The sequence below is a fragment of the Taudactylus pleione genome, unplaced genomic scaffold (assembly GCF_031769625.1).
Source record: "Taudactylus pleione unplaced genomic scaffold, aTauple2 ptg000436l, whole genome shotgun sequence".
Classification (NCBI taxonomy): Eukaryota; Metazoa; Chordata; class Amphibia; order Anura; family Myobatrachidae; genus Taudactylus; species Taudactylus pleione.
In genome coordinates, this window is record NW_028284838.1 from 1852856 (window position 1) to 1867544 (window position 14689).

The 14689-nt window shown below is 41.9% G+C and overlaps 1 protein-coding gene across 1 annotated transcript in view; it reads left to right on the top strand.

Moving 5' to 3' along the window:
• The window catches only part of VEPH1 (ventricular zone expressed PH domain containing 1), a 538007-nt gene that overhangs the window by 202705 nt on the left and 320613 nt on the right, over positions 1–14689 (top strand). The window lies entirely within an intron of this gene.

The following is a 14689-nucleotide window of genomic DNA, read 5'->3' on the forward strand; positions in this document are numbered from 1 at the left end:
TGCATTTCTAGAGCATACGTCTAACACATTGCAGAATCTTTACAGTCAGTGAATACAAATTTCGTATTGTACAGCAAATGTAATCCTATCACATTGGTAGACATGCAATTTAACCTTAAAATCTTAAAGATCTGTTTATTCTCAGGTGATAAGCTGTTTTTGCAAGAGAGAGGCTAATTTTTAATTTCACTAAAGTTATTGAAGGGTTATCGCCAGTGAAAGGACTGATTTTTCAGGCACTAACCTTAGTCTATGGACAATTTATCAGGAACTTACTAGTAGCATATAAATGTAACAGATAAGGTACAGAGATAAACAGAAAATAACATGCTCATTTGTGGTGGTTATTTTTTCACACAACATAATGAGTATTGAGGCATGTAAAATCAAAATAACATACTTAAAATTAAAATTTGTCTGTGAGCCTTTAAGACAAAGTGATACTAAAAATGTACACTAACATACACAAAGTAAAAAACATAAATATAAAAATGATCAACTGAGCAATCTCACTTCTCCCAAGTCAATGTGCCACACTTTGTGGACTACAACATAATGGGAACACCAGAAGATGTCCGTTAATGTGTTAGCAGCACTTCTTAATTATCCTGTCACTCTCTGCCCCCACAATGACTTTATACTGACTGTATCTGAGATAATATACTATTGTGGTTTACCTGTTATGTGTTCCACTTCATTATGGTGGAATTCATTTGCCAAAAGGAATGGTAAGCAGGAAAAAAGATCCATGTGGGGATCATTCCTTTGTTAACAAAGAGACATATTTCATTTACTTTCTCCCCTGTATAACTGCATGCAAATTCTATTCTATGCATATTAACACATCGTTGGTTGTGAATCGCCTTCAACCCAGGTGCTTCTGCAATGGTCCAAAGAGATGGTAATCACTCAGTGCGAGGTCAGGGCTGTAGGGAGGATGAACCAGTACCTCCCAATGGTAGCCCGGTAACAACTCACGCGTGTGGTTGGCTGAGTGTGGCCTGGCGTTATTGTGCAGCAATACGATGCCTGTTCGTAGCAACCCAGGACATTTTTGAGTAAATGTCCTCCACAACCGGCTCAATGTGTCACAATAGCAGACAGCATTCACAGTATCTCCCTTGTTTAGGAAAACAACAAGAAGCACACCCTTGTGGTCCCAAAACACAGTCTCCATGACCTTCTTTGCTCATGGAGTTGCTTCCATGTCATGGATGCTTGCTTCGTCACCAGTGTATCATAATGCACCCACTTTCATCGACTGTAATAATACACTGCAGGAATTGCACTCCCTCCTCATAGTCCTGCAACAACTGCATGAGAGACAATCCCATCCAAATGCCTGTGAGTTGCTTCAGTACCCAGCATGAACACGTTTTCCTGTACAATGTTGTTCTCAGAACCCATTGAGACATTCAGCAATATCACTAATGTGAATGCATTTGTCCTCCTGAATCAGACCTTCAATGCAGCACAAATTGTCATCTGTGGTGGACATACTTGGCCAGCCAGATCATTGCTCATCTCGAATGTCTGTCCTGCTGTTATCAAAGGCAATGCACCAAACCCAAACCTGCTTCCGTGACATGACATTATCATCATACACCTCGACAAGTTTGTGATGATGTGCCCTTTAGACACGGAAATCTAATCATACTACGCACCTCAATGTTTGACCATATTTCTGCCATCCCCGCCATCTTACAACTGAGAGCATGGAGTGCATCCTAAAGGTACAGGATAAAGGTACATGATTGTCAAGTGCAACTTAAATATATGAAAGTAATCAATGACATCTGTAATAATATATTATGTGGGAGTTGGTAATCAGTTTCTAAAAACAATAGCATATTTTAACCATTGTCCTAATTTGCAGTAAAATAATATATACCGTGGCTTAGCTTTCCCAAATAGGCACTACGATCAAACAATTAACACTGCTGCAATAACATTCATGTGCCAAGCATGTCGGCGTGAAGCATTACACAGGCAAGCAGCAGTTTCCAGTTGGCCACCTTGTAGCATCACAGTGGGTGGGGACACATAGGGGTAAATTTACTAAGAATCGAGTTTGCGTGAGTTTGCATTCTCACGCGAGTTTGGCGTTTTTTCCCAGCTCGCAAATTTACTAAGAACAAACACAAGTGAACTCGCACTGAACAGACATCAAAACTCGCATGAGTTTTTGAAACTCGCCAAAATACACCATCGTCAAAACTCGCAAGTACTTTCCATAGAAACTAATACAACTCGCAAATTTACCAAGATTCGAGTTTTGGAACTCGCACGGGAATTTCTCAAACTCGCTCCAAAATAGACTTTTCCAATAGACGACCTCCTGAGGTGAGTGTTTGCGTGACTTTGGATGTGTTTGAAATTGTTCACATGTGTTTCAACTTGCAATCACTTGCCACACATTGATGATGCATATAAAAGGATCCCAAATTGCTGCCTTTCTTTGTGTGCAGCAGAAATGGCAGAGTTTAGTTCCACTGCTTGCAACTTGATGTGGCTGGGATTTCAGAGGCTCTATCAGCAGGCTGAAAACAACCAGGAGCAAGAAACTGAGCAGGCTCAGGAGGTAATGCAGGTACCAGAAAGGCTGCGCAGGCCGCGTTTTTTTAGGAGGCGTTTGAATCTGAACGCATTGGCCGATGTCGAGGTCATACAGATGTGCCGGCTGAATCGTAACAACATATTCCATCTGTATGACCGAGTCAAACAGGACCTAGACCATAACACAGCACGTTCACATTCTGTCTCAGTCCTGTATAAGCTTCTGGCTGTGCTGCATTTTATGGCTACTGGGAATTTTCAGTCTGTCACTGGTAGAGTTCTCGGTATATCCCAGTCCACATTTTCAAGATACCTCAACCAGGTACTGGCGGGATTTCAGCCACTAATTGATTCCTGCAATTGCTGCCCTAGCCACGATGTACAGTGGCATGCAGTGAGGGTAGCTTTTATAACATGGCACGCATGCCAAATGTCTTGGGTGCTATTGACTGCACACACATTGAGCTGAGACCACCTAGAGGGCGTGCGCACATTTACCTCAATAGGCATCATGCTCATTCCACAAATGTGCAGTGGTTTGTGATGCAAAAATGAAAATCGTGAGTGTTGTAGTCGGCTACCCTGGCTCATGTCATGATGCCTTCATCCTCAGGCAATCATCCCTTCATGCATGTTTTGAGGCCGGACAAATATCGGAGGGATGGTTGCTGGGTCAGTACCTTTGTCAATGTTTCCTTTCCTGATTATGTATATGTTTGTTAAAAACTAAAATGTGTTTACTTTTTTTACTTTCAGGTGATGGTGGGTATGGGTATTTGAGTTGGCTTCTGACTCCATTGTCACTTCCAGATTCTCCTGCTGAGCATAATTATAATGGTGCACATAAGTCCACTCGATCTGTGATAGAGCGGACATTTGGGCTGCTGAAATCTCGTTTCCGATGTCTTGATAAATCGGGTGGCTTTTTGTTATATTCTTGATTAAAAGTGTTGGATATTGTGCTCAGCTGCTGTCTTCTGCATAATTTGTGTTTGCAGCAGCCGCTTCCAGCTGATTATGCTTTAGACAGTGAGCAGGCAGGGGAATCTGTTGTATCTGGTGACAATTTGAGCACAGAGAGTGGGAGGCAGATCAGGCTCCAGCTCATCACTCAGCATTTCCAGGGTATGCTTTTTGTCTGGTTTGTGTGTATTTACCTGCCCCTGTTTAAGCCTTTAAAATATCAATTCACATTTGTAATTTGACATTTAATGTTGTCAGTAGTGGACACATGTTTTAAAGTTAAAGTACAACATGTCAAATGTAAGGTCTTATCCATGTGTGCCCCATTAAATGTGTCAGCATAATTAGGGTTGCTTAGTTGTGGAGGACTTCTCCTTGTCAAGCAACCTCATTTGATATATCAGCATTCTAATATTCTTCTGCTATGGTGCAATAGTTTGGCTAACATCAATTTTTCTCTTTAAGTAATTTTTAGTGTGGTCATTATAAACTAACCTACCCCAATATTTTAGACTTATGATACCCCAATTTTTCCGCTTAATTTCAAATAATGAAAAGACAAACCACATTTTTGGTTAGTTTTGTTTGGCTGATGTATTATCCATTAGTAAAATGCTCACTTACAATCTAATATCGATTAATATTAGTGAAGTGCTGTCTCTTTTTTGTTTAATGTATTATTAACCATTATTTTTTTATCTTCTAATCCTCAGAAATATGATTGTGGCAATAAGGTAATTATTTTTTGACTAAATTATCATTTTTAATGCCATTTAAAAATAACTCTTCAAACCTTAAACAGTGTGTTTGGTTTACCTAGGCAACATGCACAGTCCCCTTTGTTGCTCAAATGTGTTTAGCAATGAACATTGAGTTTAATCAATAAAATGTAATGTAAATGTACACATATTTTGCATTGGTTTATTATACCAAAAAAATTAGTATTCTTTCAAACATACATGACAAAAACACTTGCATATTCGTTTACGGGATGTAAAACACATACATATACCCACACAACCTTTACTTTACATAATGTTGTGACATTTTTCCAATTAAACATTGAAATGTGGAATCTTAACAATGTAAAGCATATTAAAAGATTTTGGAAACAACACATTTAACACTGTTTATATTAGGGGTGACCGGGTTCGGATTTCTGAAATCTGAACCCCCCCGAGCCCCCCCGATCTGAGGCCGATCTGAGTCAGGCTCGACTTTTCCCACCTGACTCGGATCTGAAATTGAGGCAAAACGTCATCATCCCGCCTTCCGGGTCTCGCAGATTTTGGATTCTATATAAGGTACCCGCGTCGGCGCCATTTTCTCACTCGGCTGTGGACAGTGAAGAGGGAGGGTGGGAGTTAGGGCTGGCTGGGCTGTGTAGTGTAGTGTAGTGCAGTGTAGTGTTGTGCTGTGCTGTGCTGCTGTTGTCCATAGGGGCTGTGTCCACTCCTCCAAAGTCCATAGGGGCTGGCTGTGTTGTGCTGTGTTGCTGTTGTCCATAGGGGCTGTGTCCACTCCTCCAAAGTCCATAGGGGCTGGCTCTGTTGTGCTGTGCTGCTGTTGTCTATAGGGGCTGTGGGCCTGATTCAGAGCTGAACGCTCTGACCAGAGCGCTCGCTCTGAATCAGGGCCCTCCTACCTTTTTTTGGAGCGTCACACGCTCACATAGCTGTGGGTCTTGACAATTGCGACCATCGGGCTTGCGACGGAGACCCTGCGGTAGGGTCTCGCTGCCGCAAGCCCTGGAGTGATTTTGGCTCTATCAGAGCCAAAATCACTCCCACTGACATCACTAGTGATGTCAGTGGGGCCGGCTTGAGACGGTAGGCGTTCCCATGGGAACGCCTCTGTCTGGCAGGCATACCCCCGGCACGCCCACCAAAGGGGGCGTGCTGTCAATCAACATCGACAGCACGCCCCCTTTGGTGCGAGACCCGGAGCGATGGTGAGCCCGTCGCTTGCCGGGTCTCGCACATGCGCACGACAGAGCTCCCTCCGTCGTGCGCATGCGCAGTGGGGAACATCAACCCACTTGCGAGCATCCTGCCGCTCGCGAGCGGGTCTGAATGACCCCCTGTGTCCACTCCAAAGTCCTGTGCAGTGTCCCAGTCCTAAAGGGGTGCTGTAGTGTTGTCCAGGGGGTGATCTGTCCATCAGGGGTGCTCCCCCAAGTGCAAAAAAAAAATAATTTTCTGTGTTTGTGAATTGTGTGCGCAGTAGCCGCACGTGCATCAAAAAAGTAGTGCCAAGCGTGCGCCTGTGTCATAAGTTAAGGGCCGGCTGGCTCGTCCATTAAAGGGTGCTGTAACCCCCCAAAGTGCACTCCAAATAATATATATTTTTTTCTGTGTTTGTGAATTGTGTGCGCAGTAGCCGCACATGCATCAACAAAGTAGCACCAAGCGTGCGCCTGTGTCATAAGTAAATGGTCGGCTGGCTCATCCGTTAAAGGGTGCTGTAACCCCCAAAGTGCACTCCAAAAAATATTATTTTTTTCTGTGTTTGTGAATTGTGTGCACTGTACGTGCATCCTCAAAGCAGCAGAACCAAGCGTGAGTCTGTCTGTTAAAGGGTGGCGTAACCCCCAAAGTGCGCTCCAACAAAAATAAAATAATCTTCTTTTTTTCTGTGTTTGTGTGTGAAATGTATGCACAGTGGCCGCACCTGCATCCTCAAAGCAGCAGCTCTAAGTGTGCGTCTGTATGTTAAAGGGTGGTGTAACCCCCAAAGTGCGCTCCACAAAAAATAAACAATTCTTCTTTTTTTTCTGTCTTTGTGAATTGTGTGCACAGTAACCACACGTGCATCAACAAAGTAGCGTCAAGCATGCACCTGTGTCATAAGTAAAGGGCCGGCTGGCTTGACCATTAAAGGGTGCTGTAACCCCCAAAGTGCACTCCAAACAAAATAAAAAAATATTTTCTGTGTTTGTGAATTGTGTGCACTGTGGCCACATGGTTATCAACAAAGTAGCGCCAAGCGTGCGCCTGTGTCATACGTAAAGGGCCGTCTGGCTTGACCGTTAAAGGGTGCTGTAACCCCCAAAGTGCACTCCAAACAAAATAAAAAAATATTTTCTGTGTTTGTGAATTGTGTGCACTGTGGCTGCACGTGTATCAACAAAGTAGCGCCAAGCGTGCGCCTGTGTCATAAGTAAAAGGCCGGCTGTCTCGTCTGTTGAAGGGTGGTGTAACCCCCAAATGCACTCCAAACAAAATAAAAAAATATTTTCTGTGTTTGTGAATTGTGTGCACTGTGGTTGCACGTGCATCAGCAAAGGAGCAGCGCCAAGCGTGCGCCTGTGTCCCATAAGTCTGTTAAAGGGTGGTGAAACCCCCAAAGTGCACCCCACAAAAAATAAACAATTCTTTTTTTTCTGTGTTTGTGTGCGAAATGTATGCGCAGTTGCCGCACGTGCATCAACACAGCAGCAGCGCCAAGCGTGCCCCTGTGTCATAAGTCAAGGGCTGGTTAGGACATCTGGTCCGGACTAAAGGATGTGCCAACAATGTTAATTTCTGACATGTCTACTGTCACCACTGACAGAATGGTGGAGGAATTATTTTCTGTGTTTGTGAATTTTGTGCACTGTGGCTGCACGTGCATCAACAAAGGAGCAGCGCCAAGCGTGCACCTGTGTCATATGTAAAGGGCCGGCTGGCTTGTCCGATAAAGGGTGCTGTAACCCCCAAAGTGCACTCCAAAAAAAATAAAAAATTCTTTTTTTTCTGTCTTTGTGAATTGTGTGGGCTGTAGCAACAAGCGTGCATCTGTCTGTTAAAGGGTGGTGTAACCCCCAAAGTGCGCTCCAACCAAAATAAAATAATCTTCTTTTTTCTGTGTTTGTGTGTGAAATGTATGTGCAGTAGCCGCACCTGCTTCCTCAAATCAGCAGCGACAAGCATGCGTCTGTCTGTTAAAGGGTGGTATAACCCCCAAAGAGCACTCCAACAAAAATAAAACATTTTCTTCTGTGTTTGTGAATTGTGTGCACTGTACGTGCATCCTCAAAGCAGCAGCGCCAAGCGTGCGTCTGTCTGTTAAAGGGTGATGTAACCCCCAAAGTGCACTCCAACAAAAATAAAACATTGTCTTCTGTGTTTGTGAATTGTCTGCACTGTACGTGAATCAACAAAGGAGCAGCGCCAAGCATGTGCCTGTGTCCCATAAGTCTGTTAAAGGGTGGTGTAACCCCCAAAGTGCACTCCACAAAAAATAAACAATTCTTTTTTTTCTGTGTTTGTGTGCGAAATGTATGCGCAGTAGCCGCACGTGCATCAACACAGCAGCAGTGGCAATTTGGAGGCCCCTGTAAAAACTGGCTCTATTTTACCTGAGTTGCCCCCCCTCCAGTGTGTACTCCGAAAGAGTGTTTAGTGCAGCCAGGAACCTTGTCAGTGAAAGGCGTAGGAGGTTGCTTCCACAAAATGTGGAGAAGATGATGTTCATAAAAATTAATTATCAACTCTTCCAGGGAGACCAGCCCCCAGAACATACCTGTGGTGGATTCCAGGGTGGACAAATTAATACTCTGTGAGGATGAGGATGTACACAACACTGAAGAGGGTGAGGAACCGGTGGATGAGGACGACATCTTGCCTCCGTAGAGCCAGTTTGTGCAGGGACAGATTAATTGCCAGCTTGTTTTGTGGGGGCCCAAACAAACCAATCATTTCAGCCACAGTCGTGTGGCAGACCCTGGCGCTGAAATGATTGGTTTGTTAAAGTGTGCATGTCCTGTTTATACAACATAAGCATGGGTGGGAGGGTCCAAGGACAATTCCATCTTGCACCTCTTTTTTTCTTTGCATTATTCACTGTTTGGGGCCTAGTTTTTCATACTGCCATCCTGTCTGCCACTGGAGTGTCACTCCTAGATGGGTCACGTGTTTGTGCCGCCCACTCGTGTCACTTAGCATAGTCATCCAGCTACCTCGGTGCAACCTTTTGGACATAAAAACACCATTGTGAGGTGTGAGGTGTTCAGAATAGACTGGAAATGAGTGGAAATGAAGGTTATTGAGGTTAATAATAGCATAGGAGCAGAAAAACCCACAAATTCTGTGATTTTAGCTGTTTTTATGTTGTTGTTTTTAAAAAAAATACAGATCCAAAACACAAAACCCAGAACCCAAAACACGGAAGGGTGGTTCAGATCCAAAACACGAAGTAAGATCCAGATCCAAAACCAAAGCACAAAACACGAAAAGTGGCCGCTGCACACCCCTAGTTTATATATGTTTGGTCTTGCTGTAAAATTGGTCTTAACTTGTAAGCCCAACACAACTTGACATTTCCATATTGTTAAAAAATAAAACAGTTCAACTAACATTTTGCAAGTAAAACCTACCCCTAGGTGGGACTTTGCCACCCCGTGCCACTTGCATTCCACCTCTAGTGTGTGGTGTCCATCTTGGTGGTGTGCTTGCTGGTGTATTTGTCTGGGAAGTGCTGGCTCCAGAAGTGCTTACGCTTGGGACGGATAAGCGCCCTAAGATCTAGGTACCAAAATTAACTATTGTGGCATTTATGTCATGTAGAGCAGTGTTCTGGTTCTCAAGTAGATGCAAGAAAGCAGTTATTAGCTTCATGATATCTTTCGTTATTTTCCTGCATCAATAAAAAAGTATTTTGGAACCTACTATTGCCCTCTCTAATTTGTTCAAGGCAGTTGGCCAAATGTGTGTGTTGTACTTTGTCCCTACACAGACCTATTACGCCTGTGTGAATGTTTGTTTAACAGATTAATTTGACAAATTTGTGTGGTGAGAAGATTGAGCAGCTGCTATTGATACTCTAACATAGCTTGGTAATAGGACATGTCAGGCTGACCAGGAGGAGGAGGAGGAGGAGGAGGAGGAGGAGGAGGAATAGGGGTCACCTGTTGTTCTGGTGTGGTTTGATGTTCTGTATGCTGGGTTGTCATGGCTGGAGACACCGGTAACATTGTGAGAGTAACGTAATCATCATCTTCTTCTGCAGGTTCCAAATTGCTGAGGTTGCCCTCCAGATCCACTGGTGTGTCATGCAAGCCTTTAAAAGAATTGTGGGTAAGTTTTTTTTTGAACACACATATTTGGATAGTAAACATAAGGCTTTAAGACATATCTTATAGCATCCAAACATAAATACATGTTTTAAGTCATGTAAAGCATAAATATGGTGTTAAATTTAACATCAAACTTTCAATAATGCGAAAAAACAACATACATCATAAGGTACGAGGTGTGGATAAATTTGGCTAACACACTCAATAAGGTACGGGGTGTGGATAAATTTGGCTAACACTCAATTATATAACACACTTTGAAAAATGTAACCACACGTTGTGGTTTAGGGGTAAGAGTGTCTGTTATTTTAAGGTGTGCTGTATTAACTTACAAAAATGCAAGTTATATTTCTGACGTTGTTTAACATACTTATACATGAGATCTGTTAAAAAATTTTGCCATAATAAGAGCAACATCTTCACTTGGCAATAAAAACACTATCTTAAAATAGCCACTTTGGGGGACAAGACATCGACAAACATTTTGATATTTTCTGCTGTTGGTTTGTATAAACAAGTGCATCTATATGAAGTTAAAAACTAACGTGATCCAAATGGTTTCATTAATGAATACCCCATCATTAAGTAATCAGAACACTTACAAATGACCATCATAGTGTGAGTTTGTGGGGTGATGTAAGCCTGACAAATGTGTTTTTATAATGATATTTGTAATTATTGTTTGAAAACTAAATTATATGAACATCTAAGTTACCTTTGGTTGTTTTAAAGGGTCTATAGCTGTGTCTCGTCATTTGCAAAGGTAACAGTTGGCTTGACAATGTGCTTGGACTATTGGACCGAAGAAACATAATACACTTTTAGACAGTAATGTTGTTACAAATGTATTCTAGGTAGGATGTTAACTGGATACGTGATGACATTTAATTTTGTGAAGCTTCATATGTTTTTAGTTTAGTTTGGACATGTTTATCATTTTTAAGGTAATCTAAGTAATGGTTGTTTAATGTATGAAATACACACAAGATGGTGTGTGCCCATGCTGGTGTGTGTCCCCTCACCTATAAACAGTACCTTAATTGCCCACAACAGTACCCAACCTTAAAAAAATATAACAGAAACCTTACATTTAAGCACTGGAAGCACTCAATTACAAGCCATTTTTTCAACATAAAAAATACAGTATGTATATACGAAACTTTATTTGTTACCTAGAAATATTGAAGTGTGCAGTGTAATTGTCTCTTTTCTGTAATCACAGACTCACCTTCCAGAAGTGGGGATTCTGGACCAGTAGTCAAATGCAGAGAGGACATTGTTGGGCCGGTGCCTGGCTGTAGGTGTATTGAGGGGGTAATTTGTGTCCTGAAAGGGTCCTGAAAAATAAAACCAACAAACATTAATCTTTACTTTTTACATCTTGTCTGCAGGTAGACGATTAAAGTTTCCCTTTAATTACCTTCATCTGCCAAATCCAAAACTTGAAGTTGCCTGGAGTGTCTTTTGGTCTGTGATGGGTGCTGTGGCCTGGCTGGAGCTTAATGACAAACATTTCAAATTTGACATTGGTACTTCTAAATGGTGAAAGCAGAGGCAACAATGTTAGACATTATTTACCTGCAGTATCAGTGTCCGGGGCCCACACTTGGCTACGTAGCCTTCTTCCTCGTGGGGTTTGCTGTCATCTGGATGGGCCTGAAAGAATTGAAGTGATGTTTTTTTACCTGTTTTTTTTACCTGTTTTTTTTGTACTGTTGTATACAAGTGTAAACACTTTGGGCTCTCATTTACCGGCATCTTCCAAATCGGTATCCTCCTGTTGCCTGAGTTTACGTTTTTTTTATGCTGTTTTTTTTGCCTGTTTAATTGATAAAGATAATACATTTTGAGTTTTTAATTTTTTAATGCAGTTTGATTTAGTAATTTGCTGAAACCACATATTTTGAAAAGTATTTTGTTTTGTGTTACTACATTTTTAAAATATATTTTTAGGGCAAATGTACATTAGTATTGTTGAGTGTTGACAAAAGATGTTTTGTTTTTTTATTGTATGTTGCCAAACAGTTACATTATCAACATTATTTAAGTAGCATACACCAAAAAAAAAAACACAACAAGCACAGAACCTTTACATTAATCTATAGAGCACACATTCCAATATAAGAGTAATAATTGAGCAGGTAGGTGATCATACTCAAAATGTACCCATGTGAGACACCTACTTTAACATGTTGGCCAAACAAACCAAGAACAAGCCATAGTGGGGTGTGAAGTGTCAAATCAAGTGTGATTATCAAATTAACACCTATTTAATGTGTTGTCCAAAGTAAAAAAGTAAAATGGCAAGATGAGTCTAAATTGTGCATTTTAATAAAAAAAAAAACATAAAAAAACACTAGCAATATTTGGCGCACCAAAAAAAAAACAGTATGCATAAAATAACACAATTAATTAACTATAAAAAAAGCCCTGCTGTTGTGGCACTACACAACCCAGTATGGTCTACAACAGATAACATATGAGGGCATGGCAACACTGTAGCATGGCATGCTGGTATATGTAGGAATGCATAATAACCACCCCTGGCCCAAACAATAATATGAGTACTTTGCAATGTGAATTTAGAATAACATTTTAAAATTAACCAAAAAAACAAACTTACAATTAAAACACTTTTTAACAACAAAAAAAACTTACCACTGCACCTGGGGGCATCGGTATCCCGGACATTCAGTCGTCTGACCACCTCTGGTGTGATCATGGGTTTAACCACTTCTTCGTAGTCCAGGTAGTCTGCCTGGTAGGGTGAACCACCCCCACTTTCTCTGGCTGCCTGGGCCTCGATCGACATCTTTTCTTTGACACAACGTTTTATGTCAGAAAAACGTTTTTTGATATTATCCAGAGAGTGGCAAGTGGTCCCCTCAGCATTTACAGCACTCTCCACGGATGCCCAGATGGCATTCTTGCAACAGGCAGATGTGCTGGCAGACTTACGGCCAAACAGCAGGTGGTGGTATTTCATTACCTCCTGAGCTAGGGCCATGTTTTCCTCCCATGTAAACTTTACATTGAGCCCTGTCTTGGTTTTGCCTCTCCGCCTAGCCCCCTCATCACTGCTGCCTGAACTACTCTCTCTGACTACTTGAACAGAAAACACCTCCACCGTACTCTCTCCCTGCCTATCCACTGCCCTGGACATAATCCAAAACACCTCCCTACACAAACACAGAACACAGAAAAAGAAAAAAACAAACACAAACCTCCTCTCCTATTACACTCACACAACACACACAAACACACACAGAAAACACTGACAGGACAAAAATAAAAAAGACAATGGAGACTGAAAATCAACACAAACAAATACCTTACAAGACAACAAATAACCAGAAAACAACTGCCACACACCAATCACCAATCAAAATCAAATGCACCTAAATCCACCACAACACTACTCACACTCCTCACTGTCCCTCTGCAAACTCCTTACAAAACCCTCAAAGGTGTGTCTGTTTAGGGCATTTTTATATGCTTGGCCAGTGTGTATTTGACATGTGACTGATTCCACCAATCAGAGTACTTTTAGATGAAACGCATGCATTCTCACGCGAGTTTTAAAAACTCACTTCGGTTTGGCAAAGTATTTTGACTCGCACGAGTATTTAAAAACAAGAAAGATTTGCACACGAGTTTAGGTCTCGTGCGAGTTTCTTCTAAAAAAACTCGAAACCATTTCGCCATTGACAAACTCGTAAACTCAAAACTCGCATCTTAGTAAATTCACGTAATCAGTCGGGAAAAACTCGAGCGAGTTCATGCGAATCACGGCGAGTTTAAACTCACGCAAACTCGATTCATAGTAAATTTACCCCACAGTGTCTGTATCAATAAGAATTATTCTAGAATAAAAAGTGCCTCATGGAATCCAGGTATCTCAGATTGCATGGAAGGCAGGCAAAGTATCCTGTAACAATGAATGCTAGTCTTTTCTGTGTATATATGTTACATAGGGTATCCTCTATCTCAGGAAACCTATGAGGCTTTCTCCTGCATCACATAGATATACTGCATCTCCTGGCTGTGCCAATAGTCTCAGCCATTTTGCCAAGTTATTTCTAGACAGATTTGTCTCGTGTGGACAGACACTTTTTGCCAGTGCTGTCCCGCAGACATAGTATCAGGTAGAGGTAGGATAGGCTATAGAAACAGGATGTTAGCTGGTATTGCACAAAGAGGGTAGTATGCTAGTATCAGTATCACTCTCTATTTAAGCTTTTCTTATCTATATATTTTCTATTGTTAGCTAAGGAGATTAGATAGAAGCATCTAAGTCTTTGTGTTGTTAAAATGTCTCACTGTATAAATTTCCTGAATGGTTTTCATAGAGGTTTATTATCATTCTAGTGTGTTTATAGTATTCGGCCTAAGCTGTCTTCATCATTGGTATATTTTTGGGGTCTTTCTTATTATGGTAGAGAACCTGTTCTTCAATATTTATATTAGCTATGCTGATTGCTGCTTGCAGATTTGTTTTAATTACTTTGTACTTTTGAAATTGTGCCACTATCCATTATATATTTTACATGTCAATTTCAATCTTTCTTGCAAAGAGTATTGGTTACAATTAGGGGTGAGCGGGTTCGGATTTCTGAAATCCGAACCCCCCCGAGCCCCCCCGATCCGAGTCTGATCCGAGTCAGGCTCGACTTTTCCCGCCTGACTCGGATCTGAAATCGAGGCAAAACGTCATCATCCCGCCTTCCGAGTCTCGCGGGTTTTGGATCCTATATAAGGTACCCGCGTCTGCGCCATTTTCTCACTCGGCTGTGGACAGTGAAGAGGGAGGGTGGGAGATAGGGCTGTGTAGTGTAGTGTAGTGTAGTGCTGCTGTTGTCCACTACTTCAAAGTCCATAGGGGTTGGCTGTGTTGTGCTGTGCTGCTGTTGTTAATAGGGGCTGTGTCCACTACTTCAAAGTCCATAGGGGCTGGCTGGACTGTGTTGTGCAGTCAGTTCTCCATAGGGGCTGTGTCCACTCCAAAGTCCTGTGCAGTGTCCCAGTCCTAAAGGAGTGCTGTAGTGTTGTCCAGGGGGTGCTCTGTCCATCAGGGGTGCTCCCCCCAAGTGCTAAAAAAATAATATATTTTCTGTG